Below are 22,735 nucleotides of genomic sequence, written 5' to 3' on the forward strand. Positions count from 1 at the left end.
AGCCCCGGCATGTGCCCTGACCGGAAGTCGAACCTCCATCAATGTTCAACCGCTGAGCCACATGGGCTGGGCCCTATAGGAAGTTTGCTTTGTGGAATCATCATAGTCTCTGGTTTCCCACCTACCCAACAGGGAAAGAGAAGGAGGTACAGATTACTATTTCTTATTCTGAAATAAAAAACACACAAACCTACAGACTTGAGGTAATAAGTAGCTAACGCCAGTAGCTTTGAATTTTCTGTCTCACTGGTGTGGTCCTGGATATGACACTTTTAAATACACAAAGAGAGTCAAATACACTTACAGTTTCCTAGTATGGCCCCCTCCCCCTTTTTGCTGTATAAAAGGATATTTAATTGTCCCTTATAGACTAAAAATATTCTGCATTCAATAAACAAATATCTTGAATATGTATATAATTCAAATGGCAAGTAAATAGAGTCCTATATATAGAAATAAAAACTCCTCTAAGTAAATCTGAATGAACTGTCCTAATGTGCTTACTCTTGATAAGATTTCCCCCCCACTATAATCAATAGTTATAGCTGGTGTTTATTGAAGACTTAATGTATGGCAGGGCCTGGTACTACACCCAGTACGTACGTTATCACCATCAGTCCTCACAGTCACTGTAGGAAGAGACCTTCAATCATCATCCTCACTTTGCAAATGAGAACTGAGACACGGCTGAGCTGAGATTGTAACCCAAGTTGCTGGTATCCATGAGCAAAACCACTGTGTCCATTATGGGTCTTCGAGAAATATAGAAATATAAAAAGGGCAAACCCATTATCCCAAGAAACTGTTTTCATTTTGGTATATTTCTTTCTGATCTTATTTCTATCCATATATTTTTTTCACTCATTAAGTTCTAAGGAATTCTCCCAAATATCAGTTTTCATGGCCATTAACAGTTCCAGTGAGTGACACACGTACTTGGACACTTAGGCTATTTTCAGATTTTTGCTATTATAAATACGACTTCTATAGCTCTCTATGTGAAATATTTTCTTAATCTGGGATCCATTAAAATGGAAATGCCAGGTCAATGGAAGGGTAGATTTAAGGTCACACTGCCAAATTTCTTTTCCAAAAGGGTTGTATCAATTTGTACAACTACCACTAATATATGGTTCCTATTTCACTTTACTCATACCAGCACTGGATAGTATACTTTAGACATATAAATGTCTTCATTCAGTATGTGAACAGCGATATTTTTTATCTGCATTTCTTTTTTGGATTATATGTAAAATTGAATTTTTCACTAGTTTCCTAAGGTGAAAGCTTCGGTTATTGATCTTTCTTCTTTTCTAACATACGCATTTAATGCTATAAATTTCCCTCTAAGCAAATTAATTTTGTTGTGTCCCACAAATGTTTTTAAGTTGTACTTTTATTTTTCTTAATTAAAAATATTTTTAAATTTCTCTTGAGATTTCTTCTTTGGTACATGGGTTATTCAGATGTGTGTTATTTCCAGATATTTGGGGAAATAACAGCTATCTTTCTGTTACATTCATTGTGGTCTGAGAGAATATCTCTTATAGTTCCTATTCTTTCAAACTTGTTGTTTTATGGCCCAGAATATGGCCTGCCTTGGTGTCTATTTCATATGAATTTTAGAAGAACGTGAATTCCTCTGTTGTTGGATGGAGTAGTCTGTCAATGTCAACTCAATTGAATTGAATGATCTGTCCAAGTCAGCTATATCCTTATTGTTTTCACCCCTTTCAAACTATACTCACTTTTAGTAACTAGTGAAAAGACAACAAACAGAAGAGCATATAAAAACTAAATAATACCTAAAGCTTATATTGTAGGGAGCAGACTTCCATGCATGCTTTCCATGAAGTTTTCAGTTTTTATCTAGCACCTCTTTCTAACAATGAGGAGGACTGTATGAGAGGAAAAGCTGGGTGAGAAGGCGAGCCAGAAACACGGGAGAAAATGTTGAAGGGAAACGCCAATCACATCACCAGTCTGAGGTTTTTCCATATTCTAAATGATGCTTTCACGCCTATTAAAAAGAAAAGAAAAAGGAAAAAAAGCTTATTGAACAGGGATTTAATCTTTATCTTTCTTGAGAATTCATAATTTTTAATGAAAAGATAATATAACTGTTGCCCCGGCCAGGTGGCTCAGTTGGTTGGAGCATCATCCTGTCCACCAAAAAGGTTGCGGGTTCGATTCCCAGTCAGGGCACATACCGGGGTTGCCTGTTCTTTCCCCAGTTGGGTGGGAGGCAACCGATTGATGTTTCTCTCCCACATCTCTCTTTATCTCAAGTCAACAAATATATCCTCGGGTGATGGTTTAAAAAAATAATATAACTCTTAAAAAGAGCGCCTGTATTCTTGTGTTTTGAACTGACCCTGTTTCCACTGTAAAATACCACAAACACACAGTTATAGAGTTGGAAAGGTAACTGTAGTACAGAAAGTTTAGCTGATTACATAGAATTACAGTTTTAAGAGCTGCTTCAAAGCAATCAGACTATTTGGAAAACCTTTTCCATAACAAATGTGTTCTTCCTTTAAAATGTAAACACTGAGTCAATCTTAGAAGCAAATATTGACTGCATACTTATATCAAGTCAGCTGTTGTATTTTAGTTATAACAATGCAAAAACGTGAAGCGCAGGTTTACTTTTTAACTCCAGCCCTGTTCAAAGATCACTTATTGGCCTCTGAAGGAACAGGTGGCATGTCTGTTATAGTTTAACAAGTGGCCTTTGGGTGAGGTATAGTCATTCTAGTACCTCTGGATGCTTTGGATGCTCTCATGTGTGGCAGGGTGCACTTGTTAAAACATTCTCCTCTCTAGATCCGGAAACCTGGAGTCTGAATCTTAGGTGCCGGGCAGGTATTCCAGACTTCCCTTCTGAGTCATAGATGAAAAATGCCATCTTGAGACAGCAATTCCTTTGCCAAGAAATCACATTCTTAATTTCCCAACATTGACACAAATATTCCAGGTCTTGGTAAATAAGATAGCTTTTCTAATTGCAGTATATGTCTGAGTATTCATCCTTTGATAACAGAATTTACTGGGATAACTTTTTCTATCAGAGGTATTGTTAATTATATTAGGCTCCCCAAAGAATTCCAGATTCACCTCAAATACCAGCAACTCAATTCTATTCCACTACTCACATCCGCTGGGCTGGGTTGAACTGGAACTGTATTACATTTATCATTGACACTAGGAGTATTTACATCTTTAAGGAATTGAGTTTACATTTTTATGAACATAGTATAACTCTCCATGTATTTAGGTGCTCTTTAAGGCATTTTAATCATTTTATTTTTTTTTTTCATAAAAATCTTGCCAATCTTTTATTAGACTTATTCCTAGACACTATTTTTGGTTGTTTTTATAAATGCTATATTTAATAAATGCTATATAAATGCTATAAATGCTACATAAATGATATATTGGAATGTAATTGATTTTTATGTATAGTGATATTATATTTAGCAACCTTACTAAATTATTAGTTTAAATAATTTGTAGTCTTGAATTTTTCTGCATAAACAACCACATCATATGCATATATATAGTTTGTTTCCTTTCTAATTCTTGTAACTTTTATTTATTTTTCTCTGCCAATTACCCCAGCTAGAACATTTAGTACAGTTTGAATGGCCACAGTGTTGGAAGATTGGTGATTTATCTTGTGATGTAAAGAAAGTGTTTCAAGAGATTTTTTTTACCCAGCACCTTTTTGTACTATCTGAGCAATCTGAACTATTGTTAGACCCATATTCTATCTTTAATAATTTCCCATTGCTTTACCTTTTCTACTAGTTGAATTGCTCTTTAAACACTTTCTAAGTCTATGTTTTACATTCACTTTTTTCATTTCCAATGGTGTATTTCTGTGAAATTAAATATTGATTGTGAAATCAATTCCCTACTGAGAAATTGTGTTTCTCTTTTCATTCAGGTTTTTTCTTAATACTCATGGCTTCCAGAAAAAAACTTAATTAAAAAAAATAAAATTATTTTCAAAAGCAATAAGATGACTATGGGTTGACCTAACACTTCAGTGAATTATTCTTTATTTTTTCTTCAATATTTCCAGTACATCCAAATATGCAAGCTGGTTTTTTTGCACATCAGATGCACCATTCACATCACTGTGTTTGTGAGTGCCATGCACTAGAATTGTGCAGTGTACAGTTTGCATGCCTATGTATTTCACTTTTTCTGTCTCATTAGGACTGTGGGGTCTCTCTCAAGCAAGTGGTGATAAACCTCAAGTATCTGACTCCAAAAATAACCCTAATTGTGTTTTGAAAGGACTCTTTGGCTACAAGCAGAAAAATAGCATATGAAGACCAGTTACTGTAATATTGCTTTAGTAGGGTAATCATCTTCTACACCAAATCAGTATCTATTCAATGTTCTTTACTTTAGTATTATGTAATTAAGTAAATTGTCACTTCTGCTTATATAAACACAATTAGTATGAGGTTAAAAAAATGGGTAGAGTTAGGAGGAATTATTGGGGAAAGAATCAATATAAAACTAATACAGTTACTATATTATTATTATAGTAATAATAATATTTGTGATGAGATCATGATAATAGTAAGGTGATCATGATAATAAATTCTAGTTGTTTGACTTAGTTACAAATTTAAGCTGCATTGTGGCTTAGTTTCTGCCATAAGAAAATTATTTGAGACAGAGAGAGAGAATTACATGGCATAGCTACTACTTTCTCACTAAGAAAAATCAATGTTGCCCGGCTGGTATGGCTCAGAGGTTCGGCATCAACCTATGATCTAGGCAATCGTGGTTTGATTCCTGGTCCGGGCACATGCCTGGGTTGAGGGCGCAATCCCCAGTGGGGGACATGCAGGAAGCAGCCAATCAATTACTCTCATCATTGATGTTTCTATGTCTCTCTCTCCTTCTCCTTCCTCTCTCTGAAATCAATAAAAACATATTTTTTAAAATCTGTCTTTTAAAAAAGAAAAGTCAGTATTAATGATGAATGCCAAACGTATAGTGACACCAGATTTCAACTGTAACTTTTGGACTCTCATCTCATTCATCTTTGTAGCTGCACATCTAGAGCACTGACAACTTATAAAGCATATTAGGTTTGCTGCTACTATGGGGTGGCCAGGGACTGCAACCGTGATTAATTCATCTTTATGTCACCAGTGCGGAGCACAGAGTAAGTTCTCTGAATATATTGTTGAAAATGGAGGGGGTGTTTGCAGCCGCCACCACACCTCCTCTAGCTCGTGAAGCTCCAACCGAAGGAGATGACGAGTAAGGAAGGAGGCCTCTCTGTACCATGGCACAGACAAGCTGCCTGCCTGCAAATAGGCCCGTGGTAAAGCACTCAGGAAGCAACTCACTACCAAAGCCACTTGCAAGAGTGTGCCCTCTACTGGATGGGTGAAGAAGCTTCATCGTTAGAGGCCTGGTAGGGTGGCACTCCATGAAATTGGACTTTATCACAAGTTCACTGAACTTCTGATTTGCTAACTTCCCTTCTAGCGCCTGGTGTGAGAAATTGCTCAGGACTTCAAAAGAGATCTGCACGTGCAGCTGTTGGTGCTCTGCAGGAGGCAAGTGAGGCCCATCAGGTTGGCCTTTTTGAAGATACCAACCTGTGTGCTATCCATGCCAAATGTGTAACAATTATGCCAAAAGACACCCAGCTATCAGGCAGCATACGTAGAGAATGTGCTTGTGAATACACTATGATGGAAAACATTTCATTCTTAAAAAAAATAATTCTCTTCCTGTTATTGGTAGTTCTGAACATTAGATTCCCCTCCCCCCATGGGGTCAAAAGGTACCTAAGTATATGATTGCAACTGGAAAACAGGAGCCAGAAATCAGGTGTTGGCAGTTTTTTTCATTTTTATTTGTGTGTGAATTTTCGATATCATGTAGGGACATAAAGCATCAGGCAAGTCAAAATGTTTCCATGCACAAGTTTCAGCAGTTCAACTTTACAACAATTATAAATAAACCTGTTAAATTTTTCTGGGGGGAAAATGGAGGAAGAATTATCCATTAGATAGCTATGTGACCTAGTTTAAAAATACCCCAATTCATCAACGTCACATGTGGTCAAAGAAAATCTGTTTCTGAGTTGTTTTTGTGGGTGTGGTCCACAGGCAGCACTGGTGACACACCAGGAAATTTGGCAAACAGACCCGAGAACAAGTGCTGCAAAGGGATCTCACTGTAACAGTTTGGGTGGGTCCGGTAGGCCAGTTCTCCCACAAGCTCATTTATTCTAGAAGGTTCTCATATGACTAAGAAGAAGCTGACAGAAATCAGATTTCATCTTTAAACAAATAGAAAACATCAAATATGTAATGGAAAATGTTGAAAGAGAATAGGGGGAAACATTTTTAGGTACTTAATTACAACCCTCTCCCTCTTTCATCCCCTTTCACACAGCTCTCTCCTCCCCTGGCCCTCCCCCTCTCCTCCCCCGACCCCACAGGGCAGGGGTGTTTCCCTATAACCCACTCAAGAGCACTGTCTTTGGAGGTTAAGTATCTTGCCCGAAGTCACCTGAGAAGAGTCGAGCCAGGATCTGAAAAATTGGACTGCAGAGCTCCTGGCCATTACCAGTCTACTGAACTAGATTATGCAGTAGTTCCATGGCAGGTAGAGAGCAAAATGCCTTAAAGTTTCCACCCCCCATTCTGTCATTAAGCAGCAATTATCTTTCAACTCACTCAAAGATTCTAACCTTCCTTACCATAAAAAGCCACCTAAAAGTTTCTAAATTATACACCCATATAAAACAAGGAAACACCAAAGATCCATAAATAGAGGTGAGAAAGAACACCGTGAGCATTACCTCCCAATTAACCTCATTCATAAAATGAGAGTAATAATAATGTGTATCTTAAGTTTCGATAGAATTAAATAAGTTAAAGCATTTAGAATAATGCTTGGCATATAAGCACTTAATAAAACTGAAGTATTTATCTTTTTTCTATCAGATGCAGTGGAATTTTTCTTTTGCTAATTAGCTTAAAGAAAATTTTAATATCATGATGTGTCTTCAGGTTCTGTAGCCCAAGAATGTGATTTCTGGAATGTACTCATATTTTCAAAAATTCTATACAACTTATTTGAATATTTCCTGTTTAATTAAATATAACATATAACTTACACTTTTAACTAGACATTCACATTTTAACAAAAGCAAATTAAAAGATTGTTAATCATCCAGCAAAGGCAGAATGGTGAAATGGTTAAGAGCTCAGATTCTGGCATTCTAACTCTAGTTTAGAATCCCAGATCCTTTACTGACTAGCAAAGTGATTTTGGGCAAATTATCTACTCTCTGTGTGCCTCAGTTTCCTCATCCATAAATTAGGATACTAATAGTAGCTACTTCATAGATTTGTTATGAGGATTAAATTAGTCATTACATATAAAGCTCTAGGAATAGTGTCTTGCACACACTATGCACTTATGTGAGTTATTTTTCCACATAGTTGAAAAGATATATTTTGCCATTGATTTTTAAAAAGTTTATTAGTAAAGCATTCATAAGGAAACATTCAAATTTACCCACTCTAAATGCCTAAAATATATGTAATTATAAGGTTGAAATTCAAGCCTAACTATCTGCCTAATTTTAGTACATTCTAATTATTGGTTTAATTCTATTTTAATCCTCAGATACTTAGTTGCCTTTTATTATCTCAGCCTGTTACTTTTTCCAAAAACCATGCATAGGTTTAAATTACAATGTTTATATCATTTTATAGCAAATTCCCTGACAACGAAAACTGTTAGAATATAGTAAATGTGATAAATACTTAGAATACTTTATCTTTTTATACAGACATTGCTAAGCATCATAAGTCTTAGGGCTCAAAGATTAAATAAAACACATGTACATATTTTTCATCTTTATGCTTAACTACCATTTATAAAGTATTGAAATTAACAACAGGCTCACATCAAGCGGACATTTTAATGCTGCTTAATTTTTCCACTTCCTGTGTGAAATAGCTAAGAGATACTGCGATTTAAAGAATAATGACTAACCCCCTTTTTTATTTCCTGGTTAATTTTCTTCTAAAGGAAAGTATTGGATTTTTGACATCATTCAGACATTCTCTATATAAAGAAAACCAGGGAATTAGAATTCTTTTACAAACACATCTTCTAGAGGTAAGAGGATTTTTTGTTTTTGTTTTTGGATAAAGGAACAAGTGAATAGAACATAAGTATTTTTATAAGTTTAGAAACGATGGGTCTGTGTAGATTTAGATTTAAAAATTCAATCAAATATTGTCTGTGTCATGTTGACAGAATACTATTTTGTGAATCTTCCATTCCTGATCCAATGTCTGACATCATTCACATACCTGCACACCAGGCAAGTATGAGTGGCATTAGGGCAGCATGACTGTGATCATCCCCCTGCAGGAAATAAGATAAATAAACAATGTTTGCCATTTGGGTCACTCCTTGGAAAATGTCAGAAGCATAATAGAAAAAAAGAACTAACTCTACATAATCATTAAAAATTAACTCATAGAGAAGTCAAAGGGATCGGCTTTCTTATTTATAATTATGGAAAACATTACACTCACATTACTAAGGGTATAGATAAGACTTTATTTAACTATAGCTAAGTCTTCTCAGCAAACTGAACATTTTAAATAATATAGAGAGCTTTTTAAAACTCTACTTATTTAAAATCAATTGACTATCCAAAAATGTGTGTCTTCCTCCACTTCCATTTCATGATTCACAAAGAATTATCTTTAGCTCTCTTTTTAAAGCATAGGTTGAAAAGGCACTTTAATTTCTATTTCAAAGTAATTTTAAAACCACATCAATTATTTTTCATGTGCAGCTGTTTTTTATCCACAAATTATTGCTCTAGGCATTTTTACTTTACCGCACATTTCAGAAGAGAAGGAATGAAGGGGAACCAGCTAATCTACAAATATTTCACCAACAGTAGATCAGACCAAAAAAAAAAAAAAAAAAGTGAGGGGAGGAGTTATGAACCAAAACTTCTTTAGAAATAAGAACTGCTCATCAATAGTCTAAACATTGAATATATAATCCACTTGACTTGCATTTAATTATTACTGAAGAGTTGAATCCCAATTTAGTCCCCTCTCCCCCCCCCCGTTTATTCATTCAATACATATTTACTTATGTGCTGGAAAACATAAGCATAAGGCTGTTCTCAAGAGGCTTATAATCTAATTGGAAATACAATAATTGCACATAAAACAATGAAAGAATAACATAAAGCAATAAAACTCAGAGAGTAGGATGCCGAGAAAAGGAGGAGGGGGGGGAAGGAGAGGAGGGGGGAAGCTATATAAAGATAATAAGATTTGATAACCTAGGGTGCAGTCTCCACAGCCACAAGTGAGGTTTAAAGTGAGTAAGGAGTGTCTGGGAAACACTGGGTAGGCATGTCTTACGGGAGCAGGGCACACAGAGGTAAGTAGAATCACAGAATTCAACACTGGAAGGGAGCGTGTTCATCTTCCTGAACACGCAAAAATCTCTTTTATAACATCTCTGGATGGTAGCTATTTAATATCGACTATTATGTTTCTTGTTTGTTTAGCAAAACACTTATTATGCTCCAGATACTGCTCTAAGGACTTCACAGATATTGACTCAGGTGGTCTTACAACAACCCGATGACAGAGGTATGGGCATCATCCCCACTTTACAGATGACGGAATGAGGCAAGGAGAGGGTAAGTAACTTCCTCAGGTCACAGAGCTGGTGAGTAGCTGATCCAAGGCCCTCACACGATGGCTGCAAAAAGTCCACGCTCTGACCAGGTGGTCACCCTTTCTCAGGATAGATGGCCTTTCCATCGTTGGCCAGCTCAAAAGATTAGACATGAGATCAAAAAACACTCTAAAATTTTTCTCACATTCCAGCATTATTTGTGGTGTAGATTTGCCTCATAAAAATTCAGGTTTCAAGCGAAAAACACTGTGGAACTCTAAGGCTTTGAGTATAGTGAGTTAAGACAGTTACAAAGTATAGTTATCTGGTACTTGTTTAATATTAAAACCAGCAATGTCTATGAGTTTTAAAAAATTACCTTAAAGTATATAAAGTGAATCTAATCTGGTGAATTTCGTGATACAGTATGTAAAAATCAATGTAGGTGATCTCTTCACTTGTGAAAGTCTTTAAACAGCCTAGCAACTCAGGATACTACACAACATAAAGTATACCGAGTACTAAAGACCGCGGGATCACTTCAGAGGTAGAATTTTCTCTGTGAATTTGGAAAATGTTTATAATGAAGAATTCTTCTTGGTAATCCTTAAAAATCACAATGCTGCTTAAGGAGTGGAGACTGCAAGGACCAAGATAGGCTTCTAATCCCAAAGCCAGACTCACATAATCCTAAAACTGGATTTGCTCACTCATTCAGTCAGTCAGGATTGACTGAGTCCTCTCTATGGCCAGGCATTGTTTCAGGCACTGGGGATTCCGTAGGTTATAAAAGACAGGTTCCTGCTCCAAGGACACTGAACATTCTTTGGGGGTTGAGGGGTGCAGGTGGGATTAAATCAGGAGTTTACATATTTTCTGTTTTGCCAAAATTATACTGTGTTTGATTCTTATCTGCCCCCAATTACTTCTATTTCATGACAGAGAAGGAGAAAAGACTGCAAGACCTTGAATAATAAAAGGATATAGTAACTTGAGCTATGAAGTCTATCTTTTCCAGAAGCATAAGGAAGTAGAGCCAGCTTTCAGGAACCCCCTGGGCCTAATGCTAATTCCCAGCAGTCCTCACTGAACTTTTCCCCAAGCTGAGAAATTCTATACTTTAAAAACAAAAAAGGGCTAATAATTTTAAGTGTCAAGAATTAAGGTAAAATAAACACTTAAATTCAGCATGTGGTGTTAGCATATAAAAACAAAATATTTTATTACAGAACCATAAATTGACATATGATCAAATGTTATTGTAAGGTCTTGGCTACAGAACTGGAAATATGGGTCTATTGATTAAGCCTGCCATGACTCATGTAGGACGATTTTTCTCCAGGAAAAAGTTGGTCATTCAATTAAGCACTTATAAAAACAGTTTTTTATAAAAAGAAGTCAGATGTTTCAAAGTTCTCACGAGGTCAAAGAGAAATAGTTAAATCAATAACTGAAAATTTAAAGATTTTGTTGGATAAATGGTTACATATTTTGTTGTGAAATGTAAAATTTTCTCCATAGAGTTAAAATGTTTATACTGATCACTTTAAGAAAACATCCTAGGGACATTACCAATTACAAAGAGGGATCAGTACTCAGGCTCTTTGCTTTAGGGAAACAGAACTCTGAATTTTTCTTTAATTGTCCCAATAAAACAGCTACATGGAGCCCTTTAAATCTCTGATAAAGTCCATATATTCTTCTATATTTATTTGAAAGGGTTGTGGAAGTTTTTGGTGGTCAAATAATTAGAACCCAAGACAGACTCTGTCCTCTTACAGCAGGTTCCTTTTTTCACATGTAATTTCACGATGGGTTCCACAACCAGCTAGGCTTATGCGTGGTCACCGCACCAGATTAGGACCCTAAGTACTCATGGCTTACTCTACTTCAGTCTAGCACCTACAGTAGAGTTGCACAGTAGGAGAAAAATGAACTCTGGCACCATCTGATACCAGGTTCTCATGGCATTAACACCATCTCTATTGAGCAAAACCACAACTTTTAAAACTGACCCACCTATTGTAACTATGGCCTAAGTAGCTTAAATAAAAGGGTTGTCATGATAAAGAATTCTGTCTGTCATTCCCCACCTGATTTTGGTAGATTAATAATGTGACTATCAGAACCGAGAGTCCCTGGAAAAAGGAGTCCTTTTGAAGAAGGAAATAATCTGGAACAAAGAAGATAAAGAGGTTTTAGGCTTATTTGATTTCAAGTATTTTTACACTATGCAGCAAAATTCCATTAACTTGTATTCATAAAGTCAACTAATATCACCTAATTTGGGCTAAAGATTAGTTTTCAAATATTCATGATACAAGAAAATCAATAATAAAAATTTAAAAGTTCTTCTCAGTTAGGATGTGTAAAATGAAGACAGTTGGACAAATAGGCACAAGAAAATATTTTTAATTCCTGGGGTTTAGTTTGCTCCCCAGGGAAGAACAAGCTACCAAATAAATATTTTAGCAAAGAAATATGTTAAATATTTTTTTTCTTAAATATTCTGATAGAAAAAACACATAAATACTTTGTTATCTATAAGCCATATATTTCCAATGTAGATATTGCCCACGTCTGGTTACTACCTGAATTTTCAGGGTTAGTTTCCATATCATTCATTCACATGATTAAATTGCTTAGCCCAAATCCTGTGCAGGCCTCAGCCACACATTCTAGTTATTGCCAGAGTGAAAGCAGAGTTTGAGAAGCCTGGGGAAAGCCCCTGAGCAGGCGTTTTGCCTATCTCTGGCAGGAGATCCCAGTCTGGGGTCTGCTTTAAGGTCTGCAAATCTGCAGAAACTGCATGAAACTATTGTTATGTATTTATGTGAAAGTGTTTAGAAAGTCCATGGTTTTCAATGGTTATCAAAGGTGCTTATCCCCCTAAAAGGGTAACAGTTATTGATCGGAATCCTTGTTTATGGAAGACCCAGCCCGCCAATAAACCGTGATACAATTTTGGGTTAAAGAATCTGAAACATGCCCCCTCCCCGTTGACCACAAATTGAGTTTTGAGATTTAACTCACAACCATTCCCTGGCAAACCCTTCAAATACCTAGCTGCCACTGAAAGAAAAACCGTTCCAAATGTAATTTTATACATTTTGGTGATATTAAACATTTCTTTTGTTAGTCTCTTCATTCAGCTAACAATATTTTTGCAGCCCTATTACGTGCAGTAGATGTAGTGGATAAAACGATGAACCAAAACAGGCACGTCCCTCCCCTTCCAGGGACATATAGCAGAGAGCACTCTCATTTTTCCTCATTCTCTGTATCAACTGGAGGAAAAAAGTATAAAACATGCTCAACTTCATCTAATTTCAACTAGAAAGCTCCCACACGAAACTAAATGCAGGTAGTAAAGTGACATCTAGTGTTGGTTAAGTGGCAGTGAAACGTGTCTTTGGAAATAATATTAAACTTGGCCTGACCAACTCTTAAAAGCAGTTTTGCTTTGTTATTTTAATATTTTAGAGTAATTTTCAAATAATCTGAATTTTAATGTTAATAACATTGTTTTTACTTCTTTAAAAAATAAAATACTCAAAGCATAGAGAGAAGTACAGAGAACAAAGTAACACTCATGTATCTATCGCCCAGTTTTGGCAAATCTTAACGTTTTCTGTGTTTGCTTTAGGAAGTTTAAAAGCAAAATCCATCAGGCACATTTGCTGCCCTGTGGACTCCTGCCTGATTTCTTTTCCATCTTTTTTTCCTCAGAAGTAACCATCTGGTTTATTATTCCTGTGACTGATTTTATATTTTCATTACCTATTTGTGTACCTATAAAATTTGAAACATTGCATTTTTTTTACTCTTGATACAGATTCCATACTGTATAAACCCCTTTGCAAATTGCTTTTTCTAGTTCAATATATGGTTTTCAGATTTATTCATATTGGTCATTAGCGCTCATTTATTTTAACTGCTGTGTGACAGTAATTCACTGACTGAATTATATAATTTATTTATTTTATAGCAGATGGACATTTGGGTGTTTTTCCAGTTTCTTGTTCTTGTAAACCATGGTACAGTGAACTCTTGCCTGTGACCCCTGTGCACACGTTTGGGATGAGCTTCTTTAAAAATGTTACCACTCAAGTTTCTTCTGTGAATTGCTGGCATTTTCCTTATTGAACTGTAGTTAACATATTCTTGGTACAAGCACTTTGTAGGTTTGACGCACTGAGAAAAATGTTCCCCAGTTTATAACCTGACTCTTCAGTGTGTTCATGGGGGGGCCTTTTCATCATAATGCAATCAACTTTATCAATCTTTCCCTTCTCACCACTTATTTAAGAAATCATTCCTTAAGCTTTTCTCCTTTACTTTCTTCTAAGTTGTTTAAAGCTTTGATTTCCATATTTAGGCTTCTATGTTGCTAACTTTGTGTTGTGTGAGGCAGGGAATGTTTCATTTTTTCCTCTGGTTAATAACTGCCCTGGTATTATTCATTGAAGAGACTATCCCTTCCTGCTTGTTTACTTTAGTCTTATCACCATGGTCGCTCAAGAAATTGGTTGTAAAATCTCTTGTATAGCACCTCGAGTTTTCCTCAGCAGAGTCAACTGTGTCTATTGACCTCCACCTGTGGGCTTATCCTGACTCACACTGAGACTGGTTTGCATCTGCCTGAGAAATACTGCCGATCTCAGGGCCATGCTTCCTGATGTTCCCAGACTCTGTGTCTATGTTCTGACCACTCACTAGTTTTCTCTTGGGGTATTCTGGACTCTGAATTGGGGTGACCAACCATCCCAGTTTGCCCAGTACAGGACTTTAAGGGCTAAAACTGGCAAATTGGGATGGGATGGTTGGTCTCTTTGGTTCTTATTTCCAGTTTCAGCTTCTCATGTTGACCTCAAGACTCTTTAGTTTGGTGACATCTCTGTGCTCAGCAATCATCTTTACATTGAACTTCTATTTGTTGAGCACCTACTATATGTCATAGGCTGTGTGAAGCACTTTCACACATAGTAGCTCATTGAAAAGCTCTGCATGCCTTTCTTTTACACATGAGGGAAATTGTATTTAATTGGCAAGGATCACAGAATGACACAAAAGAATGACACAAAAGCCTCTTGACTGAAAATATTTTATTCCTACTAAATTTGCTACCTTCCTAGTCTGAGGAAAACACAGCTGTAAATTGCACAGGAGACGTCTACACCTGCACTAACTGAACTTCTGGGTGGAACCCCATTATGCCTGGCCTCTCACTATCCATTAATCTTTGGTCTAATATGATTCCTGGCACATCTGACAGTACATGAAATCAACTTCATATGCTATAAAGCACAAGTCACAGTTCTATTTGTTAAGCAACAGCACATATATCTCAAAAGCTTCATTAGGATAAAAACTAAGAAGAAAGATAAACATGAATATTATTGCATGGTATATCACACTGCCACATCCAATTTTACATTTCTAATCAAAATGTCACTGCAGGGATGTGGGATCTTTTCATTTTAATGCATCTACTGTATAAATCTTTCCCTTTTTCTAGTTTACTTAAAAAATCTTTTATTAAGTTTTTCTCCTTTATTTTCTCCAAATCCAAAATGTTATTTATATATTACTAATACAAAATAGAATTTGTATAATATTAATTTCCCAAATATTAACAGGACAGGTGGGGGAGAAAATGGTGCAATTCGTTTGGGAAACAAATTTCTTTATTATAGAACTTCTCAGTCTTTATTTCACTAATTTGCATTGTGACTTCCTTACACAGAGATAGTGTCGCATTTTCCAAATGATTTGACCATGAAATCTTTTTGTTTCATAACTTCTCACGTGCTTTGGAATATACATAGAGGAGTGCTATTTTATCTGTCATAGAACAATAGCACAGTACCCTCCAGAGGGCAGCAGATCCCCTTGGCACACAGCCAATCAGGCATTCATTGAACAGAAAAACAAGGGTCCTGGAACACGTTCTGTCATTATTCCAGCCATGGATGTAAAATTTTTAGTTACTGTGGCAGAGACAAGCATTGAGATTTAGCTTAAGGTTGATATTAAAGTAAATGTGTGGCACTGAGATTCAAAAATAAACCAAATGGCCTGGCCAGCATGGCTCAGAGGTTGAGTATCACCCTAGGATCCAGAAGATCAAGGTTCAATTCCAGGTCAGGGCACATGCCCGGGCTGCGGGCTCAATCCCCAGTCAGGGCATGCAGGAGGCAGCCCATCAATGACTCTCTCATTATTGATGTTTCTTTTTTTTCTTCTTTTTTTTAATCTTTATTGATTTCAGAGAGAGGAAAGGAGAGGGAGAGAGAGGGACAGAAACATCAATGATGAGAGAGTCATTGATCGAGCCCACAACCCGGGCATGTGCCCTGACCGGGAATCGGACCCCGATCACCTGGATCCCAGGCCGACACTCGACCGCTGAGCCACGCCCGGCCGGGCTCATCATTGATGTTTCTCTCTCTCTCTCTCCCTCTCCCTTCCTCTCTCTGAAATCAATAAAGACATATTTTTTAAAAATAAAAATAAATAAACCAATTGAGTCTCTGACTGACCAATTACATCACTGAATTGTAAAGTTCAGATCACAGGTCCCACCTTTTCCTTCTTATCTTCCTTTTTACCTTCAATCAAACAACAAATTTCAAAGTTCCATAAGGAATAAAAAAAAATGGAGTATTGGAATCAGTTTTCTTCCCAAGTTGCGTACTAAGAGATTGGGAAGACATTTAGATAAGCAGCACTTTATCTCATTGACTTTCATACCTGGCTGCAAATCAGAATCACCTGGGAAACTTTGAAACAATAATAACGCCCAGGTTCCACCTCAAAACAATTAAATTTGAATCTCTGTACTTGGTTTCAGAGATGGCATTAAAAAAAAGTTCCCAGCCCTGCCTGGTGAGGTTAAGTGTTGTCCATGCACCAAAAGGTCACCGGTTCAATTCCTGCTCAGGGCAAGTGCCCAGGTCACAGGCTCCATCCCCAGAAGGGAACATGTTTCTCTACCATATTGATATATATGTTTTCTCTCTCTCTCCTGAAGACAAAAGTCTTTGAATTAATAGTCTTTGAAAATAAAATACAGGCTCAGTTCCTCTGAAAGCTGATAGATATTTTAAGCAAAGAATCAGATCTATCTTGCAAAAGGCTTTAGAAATCAAACTAAATGTCTAGCTAGGTCTAATGAAGTATATTTTGAGTGATCCAGGGGGAAGTATTATCATTACCCCCTTTTTATAGATAAAGTATCTAAAATCAGAGAAATTAAGTAATTTTCCCAGGACTACAAGCAAATAAGAAGCAGACTGGGGTCTGAAACTAGGCAACTGGCATCAAAGTCTGCATGCTTAACTGCTATAACTGTATTGACTCAGATCTTATAGGGAAAAAAACTCACAGTACAATACAGAAAATGTGTGTATGGACACATTACATATATTACCTATTCTAAATTTTAATGTCTCTATAATTGGGATATTACCAAGAATCAATAGGGTCTACAGTTATAATTAATATATAAACTGATACATAAATGACATCTGTAATTACAACTGATACAAAATTGGTACATAAAACAATGGTGCATCTTCGAAACACAGTACAATAAATCTCATAGGCACTTGCAATTATTCCTTCTCTTAGGAAGGTGTTTTTAAAATCAGAAATCCTTTTTTTTTTTTTTAAGAACAGTGATGAAATAAATGCAAATTTCTGCAAGTGAAATGTCAGTCATTTATTTAGCCACCAAACACTTATCAAATTTGGTGATCAAAGTAGTAAAGACATCCAACTCTGCAATCCAGACAGGCCTACGTCAAATTATGGCCAAACCATGTTTAAGCTATGTGCGCCTAAGTGAGATATATAATCTCTCCAAACCTCAGTAAAATGGAGAGATTAATAGTATCTCATAGAGTTATTGTGCGGATTAAATGTAATAATTTATTTAAGGGATAGCACAATGTTGTGTACGTTGATAAATGCCATCAATTATTATCATTATTAATTTAAAAATCTGTTAAACACCTCCACTGAGTCATAGTGCTCTAAGGCTTGGTAATGAGGATCTTAGAACAATTAAATAAAGAAAATGTTTTGCTTTCACAAAGTTTATAACCTAGTAGAAAAGTAACAATTACTGTTACATTTCCTATGTGGTCAGCACCAGGCAAGTCACTTAGAGTATAAAGATGAAATAAGATGCCTTGCCTACCCTTGAGTGATTTATAGTGTAGTAAACTAGTTATCTAATAGTTAAAATCTAATTGTAGAAAGTCTCTTTGAAAGTAGTTTATGTCTTTAACAAGATAATTAAAGCATTTCTATTTGTGGTCTAGTAAAAGATTCAAAGTAAGGAATACAAAAATATTTGTTGAATCAAATTGGACCACATATCTTTTCTTTCTAATTTGCTGTGAGTTGGAAAACCACAATGAGCCTTCTCCCAGACAGAAAAGAAAAACAGTTTCCTTTAAAAATCCTGCTATAGGATCACAGGGAATTTTAAAACCTCAAATATATGGCATCTACCTTCCAATTACATGTTCAAATGTTTCACTCATTGCCAAATATATTATGCTCACATATTAATTAAGTTGTGCATTATCACTATACTATACAGTATCTTTCACCATCAATTATATGCTAAGTTACCAAAAAAAGTCAATTTATCACATAAGGTGAGTTAGGCCCCAAAGATAAATTCTGAGTGATCTTTTACCCAACTCTAACAACCTTCACCTTTACATAAGAACAAGAGGAAGTGAGATGGTTTAGTGGCTCAGTTTCTTTATATCAGATGAGACATAGAGAAATCATGGTTGTTTTCATAGTTCTTACCTCATAGCAAAAAGTGACTGAGCCAGTACAGGTTTCCTGATTCCACTCTAAGGCCATGATCTATATTATGTTTCTGCCTCAACTTCCATACTTGGAAATAAAGAAAGATATTTTATTAAGTATTTTTTGTGACTACATGAGTAATATATCCATTGATTTCTGAGCATTTGGAAAAAACAGAAAAATATAAAAATAACCCATAATCTTATTGCCAGAGAAAGCTACTATCAACATTTTAACATATTTCTCTCTAGAAAAAGGGAAAGAGAAAGAGCACATATATATACAAATTAGGACTGTGATATAACCAGATAGAGGAAGTCAATAAATAGGAGAATACTTATTACTTTATGAAAATAAATTAAAACAAGATATGAATGATTCTTAGGAAAACATAAATTACATTAATTGACTCAGGAGTAAACAGCAGAAAACCTGAATAGATCTATAATTATGAAAAAACAAAAACAAAACAAAACTGAAAACATTTGCAGAAACTTATTTCCACGAGGCAGGTATCAGTACATCCGCATTTTACAGAATGAAGAAACTTGAAAGAATGAATGTCAAGGAATTAGCAGAGCTGGGACTTGTCAACAGTTTCCACGATCGCAATAACCATACTCTTAAGTAGCTCTGGACCCCAACAAGAAAAATCTCATACTATGGCAGGGAAGTCATTTAAAAATCAGTAACACAGCACCTGTTCTGGACTAGGCACTGTTCTGGGTGCAGGGGATGCGACGGATGAATAAGCACACTATGGTCCCTGTGTTCCAGAAGCTTCTCGTTGAGTCAAGACAGACAAATAATTACACAGACTATACTGCAACACGTTAATTGCTACACCAGAGGTAGAAAAAAAGTGTTGTCAGAGCCTGGAGGAAGGAGTGACGCCATGGGAATCTGGAAAGGGCTCATATTGAATGTATCATTTGGGCTGGCTCTGGAAAGGTAGGCAGAGAAGGAGAAGGGATTCCATGCAGAGGGAACAGCATGTGCAAAGGCAAAATGCTATGCATAACCTATATGTTGACTTCATTAAATCCTCTCTAAACACAATGCAAATAGACGGTATGCTGCTTTTGACAGAAGACAACAGTTCTTAACATCATCCTTTCCTTTTTCCATCATGACAAAAACTGCTGTTAGTTCACATTGAAATGGTAGGGATATTTGGCAGGAATCTATTGTATTCTTCCTTAATCGGTTGTCAGAGATTCTGCCATGCCATCTGTCTTCTAAACAAGTCATTTTGAAGGCTGTCGGTAAAGAGTTGAGATGGGGATAAGCAACATATTCCCCAGTCAGCAGGGGGCTGAGAATCTGTTCACTCAGAGCCAGCAGGGGGCCGTGGGAAACTGTCTCCCTCGGCAAGCCTATGAAGGACTGCCACTCAAAAGGGGAGGTAGGCTTGCTTGTTAAGAAGCTACAAAAGTCTTCCTCTACTTTAAACTCCCAGAAGCTGTCTGTGTATCCTCTGCTTATAGACAGACAATGAAATAAAGCACAGCAGACATTCCAATATGAGTGATTTTAATTTTGACCACTCACCAAAGCCTGATTCAGAGACTGACAGATGAACCTGATACTATACAGAAGGCCATGTGTATAGGGAATTAACAGTCACATCTCTCAAAAGAATTCACACTCAGTCTGCGGTATAGGAATTTCACTGTCTTACTGAGGCTATGAACTATGTGTGGAATTAAGACGCTTGGTCTAGTCTCCCTGAGGTTCTTACAGCTTGGATTAGAAGAGTTAAAGGAGCAAAGTTTGGACAGAGAGATCCTGGCTTGAAGGATTACTCCTTGTGGGACTTTGAGGTTACCTTGCAACACTAGCTAATAATACCTACTTCAAAAAATTGCTGCTAAAGATTAAATGAGATCATTTATGTAAAGTACTGGCACATAAGTGCTCAATAAATGGCAGCCATAAGAGTACTGCTGCTGGCTAGCTTACATATTATTATTATTATTATATAGATCAAATAACAGTCTAGACTCTTCCCCAAATAGAATATGCAACTATGGGGAGAAGAAAACTTTTATTGAGTCTAAATAATTGATTAAATGAATTCTGTTATGAATAAAAATATTTTCTGCTGATAAATTTTATCTTTTTCACTGACAATAATATATAACCTAACCTGTTATCTATAATCAGACAGAAACAGAACCAGTTTTAGTTTCCCTTCTTAGTTTATCACATTTATAATTGTTCTCTGAGAATCAAGATGCAAGTGTTAACAGCATCGCTGCAAAATCTCATTTTACAGTGTATGGTTTTAAAATAATTATATTTTACTGCCTAGCATTCTCAACATACATAGGAAACAGAAAGGTTTAACCTATAAGAAACTTACTGTTACCGAAACTGAAAAGTTACTCTGTCCCTTATTTGGAAGATAATAATTAGTATGTATTAATAACAAGTAATAATAAATTATAATTGAATAATTGAAAGCATAGTTACAATGCAAGGGATATTCTTTATTTTAATCTTCATTTTTTCCAGTTATTAATTTAGAATATCAGAAAATAATAGTATGTTAAAGCTAGAAAGGCCCTTAAGATAATCTATTTCAACCCCTTAATTTAGTGCAAAACTAAGGCCTGGAGAGGTACAGGAACTTGACCAAATACCTATGGTACCAAGTGTAATGTTTAAAATGATTTGTTTTCAGAATTGCAACAACTACAAATAACATAGCCAGATAACTACTAAAACCAACTTGATATGAGTAAACCTGACTATGACTTCTGGCCACTCTATGAATGAGTCCACAATGTCCTCTCCTCAACAGCCACTCAGCTCTGCTTCTTTTATGGAGTCAGTCATCTCGTATTTGGTCTTTTTTCCTGCTGCCTTTTATTTTTTCCCAGCATTATTGTCTTTTCCAAAGAACCCTGCCTTTCATTACGTGCCTGAAGTAGGACAGCTTCAGTTTTGTCACTTTTTAAAATATAGATTACAGTAATATTGTTTCCCTTCACTGAGATAACAGCTAAAAAAAAATAAATCTTCTAAAGTATATATAAAAAATAAGTCTTCGAATACCATATGATTTCACTTATATGTGGAGTCTAATAAACAAAATAAACTAACAAAACAGAAACAGACTCACAGATACAGAGGACAGACTCACAGCTGTCAGAGGGGAGGGGTGTTGGGGGGCTGGGTGAAAAAGGTGAAGGGATTAAGCAAAAACAAAACAAACAACAACCAAAAAACCCCTCATAGACACAGACAACAGCAAGGGGATTGCCAGAGGGAAAGGAGGGTGGGGGGAGGTAGAAGAGGGTAAAGGGGGGATAAATGGTGATGGAAGACTTGACTTGGGGTGGTGAACAGACAGTACAATATACAGATGATGTATTGTAGAATTGTGCACCTGAAACCTATATCATTTTATTAACCAGTGTCACCCCAATAAACTCAAAGTTTTTAAAAGTCTTCTAAAAAGCCTTATGAGACTTCTAAAGTATATACTGAACTTTTGAAAGTTAGCTTGCTAAGTAGAAAAAGCAGAGTTTTCGGGTTGAAACCCAGCTGTGTGGCCCTGCACAAGTTACTTGGCTCAGCCTGTTTCTCATCTCAAAAAGGGGGCTCTAACTACTAAATTGGTCCGTGTGGTTAAGATTTCCATTATAGCAACTGTGAAGGAGCCTGGCACACAGTAGGAACTTGAAGTCTGTACAAAGGCTAACTATTCATTAAAAGATTCCTGGAACTAAGAGAAAAACCCGCTGAACTTTGGGGTAAATAATTCCAACTGTTTGGCATAACCTGTACCAAAAATTGTCAGTGTTCTCCAACATTTACATGGACAACATTAAAACTATAGTTACCACCAACAGACCTTTTACATGGCCAACCACAGTCGTAACCTCTCCGCATTTATTATTTAATCCTCACGACGCTGTGGATAGTTTTTAAAGCAACGCACAGCTGAGGGAAACAAAGGCCTTAGCAGGTTAAGAAACTGCCGGACCCCATCCCCACGCGATGGACGGAGGCTCCGAATTCAGGCTGCCTCCGAAGCCTCACCCACTTCTCCATAACGCCTCAATAAACGACATTTACACCTAAAGTCCAAATGCATCTCCTTAGGGCTGCAAAACCAAAACCAAAAAACAGTACTACTCCAAGTGCGTATTCTCCCAGGACGGCGTTTAGCATTCCA

General features: G+C 36.4%; 1 long non-coding RNA gene across 2 annotated transcripts; it reads right to left on the minus strand.

The window, feature by feature from the left end:
* Positions 1 to 107: 107 nt before the first annotated feature.
* On the minus strand, positions 108 to 21,822 carry LOC107544104 (uncharacterized). 2 transcript variants are annotated; one of them, XR_015714079.1, is made up of 5 exons: positions 18,547 to 21,822; positions 11,811 to 11,890; positions 8,376 to 8,430; positions 1,806 to 2,020; positions 108 to 752 (listed from the first exon to the last, which is right to left on the minus strand). It is a non-coding gene; the product is annotated as an uncharacterized LOC107544104 (long non-coding RNA). The 2 variants fall into 2 exon arrangements; XR_001603866.2 differs by lacking the exons at positions 108 to 752; positions 1,806 to 2,020 and having other exon boundaries at positions 6,821 to 8,430.
* Positions 21,823 to 22,735: the final 913 nt, after the last annotated feature.

The sequence above is a fragment of the Miniopterus natalensis genome, chromosome 2 (genome assembly GCF_054644295.1).
Source record: "Miniopterus natalensis isolate mMinNat1 chromosome 2, mMinNat1.hap1, whole genome shotgun sequence".
NCBI lineage: Eukaryota > Metazoa > Chordata > Mammalia > Chiroptera > Miniopteridae > Miniopterus > Miniopterus natalensis.